A 9,424-nucleotide genomic window follows, 5' to 3' on the forward strand; every position below is an offset into this window, starting at 1 on the left:
AATGCAATTCGCACATCTCCGATCCCGCGTGCGGCGCAACGGCCGCATCCCTTCAGTTTTTGTCCCCTTGGTAAAGGACACGTGGCGACGGTTACGATTTGCAAACGGCGGGACGAAGGAAACGACGCCACGTGTGTTAGAGGAGCGAGGAAGCGTTTACGTCTTTAATGACATTAAATGCTGAGAAGATTCTAACCTCAAAGCACGAGTTCGGACGTATCGCACTCTTCCACGTGTCCCTTGGCATCAGGGCCGAGCCATATCGGCTTCTGGAATGGTCGCTTGCAATGATGATTACTGGTCGACGGCTTGTTCGTATGTGTTGATTGTCGTTCTTAGATGTTAATGTTTAAGGATCGATGCCTTGAGGGGCCAACCCCCCCCCCCCCCCCCCCCCCTCCCAAAAAAAAATAAAAAATGAATGCCGCGCTTAGTCATTTTCGTAGATTAGTCGTGCGTGAAGAGCCTACTCCTTTTTTAGAGAATCGGGTCGTCTTTGGACTTTTCCCCTGCGTGTGAGGGGATCCCTATGTAGATTTTCATGGGTTTAATGTCCCGACTTCTTCTTGAAGGGATCGATCCGTTTAGTTGACCTCTGCTTGTGAGAGGTAACTTTTTCTGTTTGTAGATTGCACAAGTAGATAATGTAAAAATGGAAGAACTTTTATTAGGGGTCTTAAGAGGCTAGTAGCTTCAAGCAGTACCTTTATTAAGGACCTTCGATGGCCAATGGTTTCTCATGGATAGTAGATCTTCAAATGCTCGGCATTTCAGGGATGGGGGAGTTGTCGTCCCTTGAGGTCTTCCAAGTGATAGGAACCTGGTTGGGTTGATCTGCTCTGTGTTCTAATCTTACTGGTAGTTTTTGACCCTAGCCGTTGGGAGGCTGATCTTAACTGGGACGATCGCCTCCGAGCCATAAGATAGCGAAAAAGGGGTCTCCCCAGTAGCCAGCTGGGCTGTAGTCCTATAGGCCTAAAGGACAAATGGGAGCTCTTATGTTCAGTTACCTTTCACTTTTTCCGACTTCGTCTTAAGATGGTGCTTGATGACTTTGTTCATGGCCTCCACCTGTCCGTTGGACTACGGATGCAGAGGTGAGGAATAAGCGTTCGAGATGCTCAGCCCCCTGCACATGTCTCTAAACTTATCATTGTCGAACTGCTTGCCGTTATCAGAAACGATGGTGCGCGGGATTCTGAATTGACAAATGATATTCTTCCAGACGAAGTCAAGCACTTTCTGTTCGGTGATCTTGGCTACAGGCTAGGACTCGGCCCATTTAGTAAAGTAGTCGACTGTGACAATAGCAAACTTCACCTGTCCTTTCCCTATGGGCAAAGGTCCGATGATGTCGATGGTGTGTGCTTGGAAGTATGGACGAAGCCTCCGTGCCAAAAAAACCAAGCTGAGCCCCAATTTTACAATGCACGGGTATCTGGTCTCGACGGGCACCATTGTTTTTGTAACACCCCGGATTTTTCCCAACTTTGAGTTAGACGTACTTAGGCAATGGGTCGATCCTAACACCTTAATTACTTCTCAAAAACTCAATCCCAAAGCGTAAAGTCCCCTTTTAACCATTTTCCTTCGAGATCTCACCTTTCAACATCCCATCCTTCAAATTTTTCTAAGCACATTCATAATACACACCAATCCTAAAGTTTAAATGATGAAGAACAATACTTAAACTAAAACTTACTGTAAATGGTAAATACGTAAATAAAATGAGCTTTTGACTATTAATCTTTTGGAATCTTATGAAATAAATAGATAATTTAGATAGATTAGCTTCTCCTACCCCAAAATCATATATTGCACGTCAAATAACTCATTCTGGTTTACAAATGAGACCCAATAATGCTTCGACGGACTCGGGGGCCCAAACAACACAATTCAGAGGGATTCAAGGTAGGTCCCGCATGTATCCGGCACCCTTGGGGGGGAGGACATCACCCTTGGGGTCAGCCATCACCACAGAGTTCAGCCACCGGCGAGGGGCTCGCCGGTTCGGGGAGGCCTCACCAAACAGCAGGCCCGGTCGGGCCGCATCGGGCTGGGCGGTCCGTTTTTCACAAATTTCTTTGACTTTCGTCCAACTTTAAAAAATCATATCTCCCTCGTTATAACTCTAATTTAGGTGAATCAAAAGCCAGATTGAAGCTCAATAAGTTTAGTTTCATATAAAAATAATGAAAAATATAATAAAATAGTTAATATAGTTAAATATAGGTCGTTGTGACAACTGTATGAAAATCATTAGTTTGGACAACTGTTGCTTCTGGAATTTTTAGAATTTTTCTATAACACAAAATCTAATGAAATTTGGTAGGGATGGAGTGGACTTGATGAAGAACTATTAAAAAATAATTAAAATAATATACCAATTAAAAGTACCAGAAAGGGGTGTAGAACTGCCCTAGGACCTTATTCTATCATAATTAGGGCACGATTTAGTTAAGTACTAAACTGAACAATCAATAAAATTAGCTCGAACTATTTTAAATATGAACTAAAAAACTCAAAATGTGTAGAATTATTGACGCTACATTACCCTGAAATTTAGAATCCATCCTTAAATCCGGTTGCTCTTGGGAGCACACTGAAACTCCGTATCGGACCTAGACCGCACGTCGAAAGTCCGATTACCCCAAAAATATATGGATATGACTGCATTACTGGACTTGATAACCCCCTCCGAAATCAATTCTTGATTATGTCTATAAATGCACAACTTGAGCCCGGAGGAAGTGTGTGAGAAGCGTGAAAATATTTAGAAATAAAAATCTGAATTTAAGTAATCTGAGTCGTGTCGCTTGTGGGCCAAATATAAGGATTCAGACCATCAGAATCTGACCCAAATATACCCTCAGATCAAGAGAAATGTCCCACACATGTCGATGTACTTGTGGCCCTGATCGAGTGACCGTGACCATTGAACTGAAACTGGTCCGCAACGGTCGATCTGCAAACCCAATTGGGACAAAAACTCAGCATGACCTAGATCCATGGTCAGGGAGCTTAAGTCCTACAGCACGTGGAAAATGAGCCACCAGAAGTGCTCTGTTGGACCGGAACAGTCCGTATTTAGATATAACCTAAGTATACCTTGGCCCTGGGGCCATTCCCATCAAACCTGGGCCGATATAAGGACCTTAAACACTCCCTCTTATATGCTATACGAATTTTGCAAACCCTAAGGGAAAGAAGAGAGAAAAGAGAAGAAGAAAGTGAGGAAGAGAGAGAGAGAGTGAGAGATAGATGTTGGGATCTTTCCCTGACGCTCAACGTGCTTAGCCACCACTCCTATGTCGCTATACGGGCGATATCAATCCCATTCTTAGGTAAGAAAACCTAACCCTAATCTATTTTAGGGTTTCAGATAGTGTAAGTTATGAAATATCTAACCTAGTTTATGATATAGGTTGCCAATCTGCCGTAGACAAAGACTTAGCTTTAAAACTGAGTTCATTATGCGTTTACCGGTGTAAGGTGCGGACTATAAACGTATAGGTTATTGTTTTCAAAGCTTTCAATGTCGGTTAATGATTTATAACTGACGTGGGTGTTATTTTCCATGCAAAATACGTCGTCTGTTTCGTTTTACAAGTATATATGAACTATGTGACATATAGTGTATTCTATGTATATGTTGTGATATTTGAATACGTATGGAATTTAGAATTATGCCTAACATGATTATCTGTCGTGGATATATGCTTGTTATATATGTGACAACTCCTTAGCGAAAGGACTTGCCCTAAATCATGCCACGGCCAATATACGTTATATATGTTAAAGTGTGTAGCCCAAGTGTTTGTGGAAATGATTAAATGAATATGGAACCCGGATTCATGCAAGCCATGATTATCCGCCGTGGGTATATGCGTGTGGTATACGGGGCAACTCCCTAGTGTAAGGATTTGCCCTAATACATGCTATCACCAACATACATCATGTATGTTGGAATATGTAGTCCAAGTGTTTGTAGAAATGTCTGAATGAACAAGTATGTAATAAATTGTACTTTATATGGGTATTGAGAAGAAATTCTCAACTATCTTAACGATGTATATGATTTCCTTCATGTAACTTTCATTCTTTGTCTATTTTACTTAAACACTGCTTATGTGTGAATTCATGTTTAAGTTGAAATCCATCAAATGCTCACATGCTTATATGATTGAAATTGTTGATCCATTACTGTTCTGATTTGCTTGTATGATTATCTATTATAATTGAATATGTTTGGGACTACGGAATAGTCCAGGCAATCGGTAACAGGCTTTGAATAGGTGGCTGAGGTTGTTTCACCATATAGGACGTGATCAATGAATCCGAGCCGTACTTGGAATATTGGCAGTGGTTAGGCTACACGGAGTGCTTACGCACTTCATGTTCATTAACTCAACGTGCGCTCGTACTAGTTGAGCTTGTCAAGTAACCCAATTGACCCGATGTATGTTCACCATGTATGGACGCTACTGCTTGAATCTAAGATACCAAACTCACCAATGAAAACCCCTTTAACCTTGGTACCTCGATCTGCTAAGACTCATGAGCCGGGCATGGTGGTATGGCACACCGTGGTTGAGCTGTCAGCCTACGCTGGGGTGACAAGCCTCCCCGTAGTGACCAGTGAGCAACCCAGACTCGTGAGCCAAATACGGTGATATGAGACACTGTATTCGAGCTGTCGGCCTACACTGATAAGGTGACGAGCCCTTTGTAGTGACCTCGAGCGTACACTAAGACTGCGTAGAGGCGACGAGCCCTTACATAATAACAAAAGTATACTAGGCCTGCATTGATAAGGTAACGAGCCCTTTGCAGCGACGTAGAACCGTATCATCATATGAGATTTACTAGGACTGACGACTCTAGAATGGATCATTGTTTGGAAATTGATATAAGGGAGGTACCTTAGCTTCCCAATCCTGCTGTATGAAAGGGACTAATAATAACTCGGTAATCATTCTCATTTCATCACACTGCATGTGCCCCGAGTTGAAGAGCATAGAGGGAAGAAAGCATGCCACGACTGTAAGATGGTGTCGCACGAGAGAGTGTAGGCGAGGGCATGCGTCATGCTTACATTTCATCCTTGCACTAATAAGAGTATCTAGGAATGTCTGATATGTCTGTTTTATCATTTCTGCTTGACTGAATTGATAACATGTTAACCTTTGCTTTATTGTTCCACTGAGTTGATCACTCACTCCCACGTTATGGGACGGTGTTGTACACACCAACCAGACCCTGTTTTAGTTTTAGATGATGGTGATGCGTATGAGGCGGAGCCGGACTTTTATGATGATGAGGAGGGTATCTCTTATATGCAGCTATCAGGCGGGTCTATGTAGACCATGTTCTGATCGACGGGGTTACAGGGATGCTGATTAGATACCATTACACTTGCTATTTTGCACCTTTGGAACACCCATGTATTTTTATTTTGTTCATTTTTGGAGTATACATGTATATGTTTAACCTAGTAACCTAATCATACTTCGGAGACTTACTACAGTTCATATATCTTATACATCTATTACAGTCTTTCGCTTACAAAAATTCACTTGTCTCTAGAATATGATATGCTGTTTTGGTATAATCCCATTCATGTTTAATGCACTAATACGGACAACATTTAATCATCATTATCTATGTTGCATAAGTGATGCGTTGGAACTCGGGGGTCGAGTTTGTGCTCAATCTCCAATTTTCAGGGCGTTACAATTTTGCTCATATAGTAAATGGGATATTGTTTATTTCCTACCTCCCTGATGAGGGCAGAGCTGACGGCCGAAGCCGAGATCACCAAGTATAAGAGTAGGGGCTCACCCTCTTTTGGTTTCGACAGTAAGGGAGGTGAACCCAGGTATTGCTTCAGCTCCTGGAATGGCTGCTCGCATTCAGAGGTCCACTCAGCCTTCTTGTGACCTTTTAGTTGCTAGAAGAAGGGGAGATATCTATTGGTAGCTCTGAAAATAAACCGTCCGAGCGCTGCCACTCGGCTGGTTAGGCATTGGATTTCCTTCGTTGTTCATGGGGAGCTCATGTCGAGTAGCGCTCTTATCTTCTCGAGATTTGTCTCGATGCCTCTCTGGCTGACTTGAAACCCAAAGAACTTGCCAGAACCTACTCCAATGACACATTTGGATGGGTTCAGCGTCATGTGATACTCCCGGAGGATTGAAAATGTCACTCTAAGGTCTGCGAGGTGGTCGGATGCTTTGACGCTCTTAACGAGCATGTCATCATCGTAAACTTCCATTGTTTGTTTGATCTGCTTGGCAAACATTTGATTCACCAATCTCTGGTATGTTGCTCCAGCATTTTTCAAGCCAAAAGGTATGACTTGGTAATAGTAGAGCCCTTTATCGGTGATAAAGGTAGTCTTCTGCTTGTCTGGGGGATGCATCGAGATCTGATTTTACCCAGAATAGGCATCCAGGAAGGATAGGCGTCCGCAACCAGCCGTGTTGTCCACCAGTTGATCGATTTAAGGTAATGAGAAACTATCCTTCGGACACGCCTTGTTCAGGTCCGAGTAATCCACACAGACCCTGCCATTTTCAGTTGGCTTTCCTGACGAGGACCACATTTTTGATCCAATCGGGATAGTGTACCTCCTCTATGAAACCGACACCGAGAAGTACGGAGACTTCATCAGCTATGGCTTCATATCGCTCGCATCGAATGGTCTTCTCTTCTGTTTCACGGGTTTGTGATCCGGGTCCACTTTAGCCTGTGGACCTTGACATCCAGAGAGATCTCGGGCATGTCCTCATGCGACCATGCGAAGACATCCTTGTGTTGTCGCAGGAAAGCCAACATTTCGGACCGCTGCTTATAATTTAATGAAGTTCTGAGCTGAACAGTTTTACTCGGGTCTGCCTCATCGAGCGGTACTTTCTCCAGGTCTTCCACAGATGAGTCCTCTATAGGTCCTCTAGGATTTAGGACGTTGACGGTAAGCGCTTGCTTCACGGAATCTTTCTTTACTGCTATCGTGTAACATCTCCGAGTCTCGCACTGATCACCTCGGAGGTAGCCTATTCTGCCCTCGGTGGGAAATTTCATCATTAGATGATAGGTGGAGACGACTACCCTCATTGCATTGAGAGAAGGTCTACCTAGGATAACGTTGTGGACTGATGGCACATTGACAACTAGGAAGTCTACCATGAAGGTGACTTGACGTTGTCCTTCTTCTGCGGTCACAAGGAGGGAGATGGCTCCCTCGGAGATCACCTTCTCTCCGGCAAAGCTGTGTAGGGGGTCTTCACAGGTCTGAAGCGTGACCTTGGAATCCCCATCCTTTCAAAAGCTTCGGAGTAGATAACATCAGCTGAGCTTTCGGTGTCGACCAAGATGCGATACACCTTTTGGTTGGCTATGGTCATAGTCACTACCAAGGCGTCGTCATGTGAATGCTGGATTCTACGCGCATCATCTTCTGTCAAGGTTAGATTGCATAGGCTGACTCGAAGTTCTTTTCTTGGCCTCTCAATTAAGTTGATGAAATGTTCTGGATCAGGCTTTCGAGAGTGGGCTTTACGGGCCTTATTTGGGTCTCCTCCACCGGATGAGCCACCGAAGATGGTGCTGATTTCGGTTGGCTCTTCTGCGGTGTTATTCGGTTGCTCTCGCTATTCTTTCCAAGCTGTTCTCTCTTCCTTGGTGTACCGGTACAGATGACCCTTACGAATAAGAGTCTCAATCTCATCTTTGAGATCCACGCAATCGGCTGTGTTGTGGCCGTGATCTCGATGAAAACGGCAATACTTGCATTTGTTTTGATGATCTGGGTCGGCTCTCATACAAACAGACTAATTCAAAAGCTTTTACCCTCTGATGTCCAATAGAATTTGCTCGGTAGATGTGTTGAGGGGGGTGTAGGAACGGAATTTACCCTCTAGTTTCCTGCTCGGACGACGATCGCGAGGAGCGCAGTCATTTGACCCTTTGCTAGATGGCTGAGGTTCTTCATTCCTTGGCCTCTTCTCCTTACCAGTCGACTCTGTTACTTGAACATTTTTATGGGCGTTGGAGAATTCTTCGGCATTAGCGTACTTTTGAGTTCTAGTGATGAGCTCAGCTAACGTCTTCAGTGGATTCTTCCCATTGGAGAAGGTGAACTTTCCCTCTTTCAACCCACTGAACACTGTAGAGAGCGCCATCTTATCGTCGTAGTCTTCCACCTCTAATGCTTCCTCATTGAAACGAGCGATGTAGTCCTTCAATGACTCCTTAGGCTCTTGCTTGATGGTGAACAGATGAGTATTTGGTTTCCGACTCTTCTTACCGCTTATGAATTGGGTAAGGAATAATCGGTTGAGTTCTACAAAGGAACCAATGGAATTGGGTTTGAGCTGACGGTACCAGTTCCGAACGGATCCTGTGAGTGTGATCGAAAACCCCCTGCACATCATCGCGTCCGTCGCTGTCTGGATTTGCATCCACGAACAATAAGTTTCCACGTGCTCGGATGGGTCACCAGACCTAGAGTATTGGATGATGAGAGGTATCCGAAACCTTTGTGGCATCACCTCGCTCATTATCGCAGAGGTGAAGGGAGGCTCGGTCTCTTCCATCATTGCTTGAACGGTGGTGGGAACTAACGACGGCTGCTGCTTCTTTTCTAGCGTCAAAATCTTATTGTTGAGCTCCGCAAACTGTGTCTCCCACGGATCTTTGTTTTTAGCCACCATCTCTTGTGTGTTTTCTACTTCGGGAGTTCTCCTTCCCCTCCTCCTTTCTAATTCATGACGAAGATCCGTTGGTACCAGGGCCAAGGTGACCGAGGCATTCGGCGGAACTCGAGTCGCTGTATTTCAGGCCGAAACTCGGATTTGGGTCGGGGGACCGAAACTGGTGCCCGAGCGGGTTGACGTTGAGGCCCCTCGGGTCTCATACTCCTCGGCACGGAATGAGCTTCCACTACCGGACCAACCAGTTCTGGAACAGGGTTTTCCTGAGCAGGATGTGGCTGTGGCTCCTGTTATTGATTCATCTAGTTAATTTCGTTGCGCAGGACTTGTATCTCACTTTGCATAGCTCGATACTTGCATAGCCGAATGCAAGAACGCTGGGAAGGCCTTGGGGCCGATTCAGCGTGAAGTAGTGAAGAGGAACGGGTCTGATCATTTTGCTCCGGTTCCGCAGCTGCCACTTTCTTTATTCCTCTCACCATAGTACTTGAGAATAGGAACTTGACATTTCGTATCAGATTCCCACAGATGACGCCAAAAAATGTTGAGGTCAAAATCTAGACCAACCTCCACTCAGTGCGGCGGACCTTCGACGAACCCTGAGCCTGTACAAGGGATGAGCAAAGGAGAACTTGGCTGAGTCGGGGGACCCTCCGATGCCTAAGTCAGGTCAAGGGAATCTGGGTCTAAGTTAAATGTAGGAAGAGGGG

This window comes from Magnolia sinica, chromosome 2 (genome assembly GCF_029962835.1).
Source record: "Magnolia sinica isolate HGM2019 chromosome 2, MsV1, whole genome shotgun sequence".
In the NCBI taxonomy this organism is placed as follows: Eukaryota; Viridiplantae; Streptophyta; class Magnoliopsida; order Magnoliales; family Magnoliaceae; genus Magnolia; species Magnolia sinica.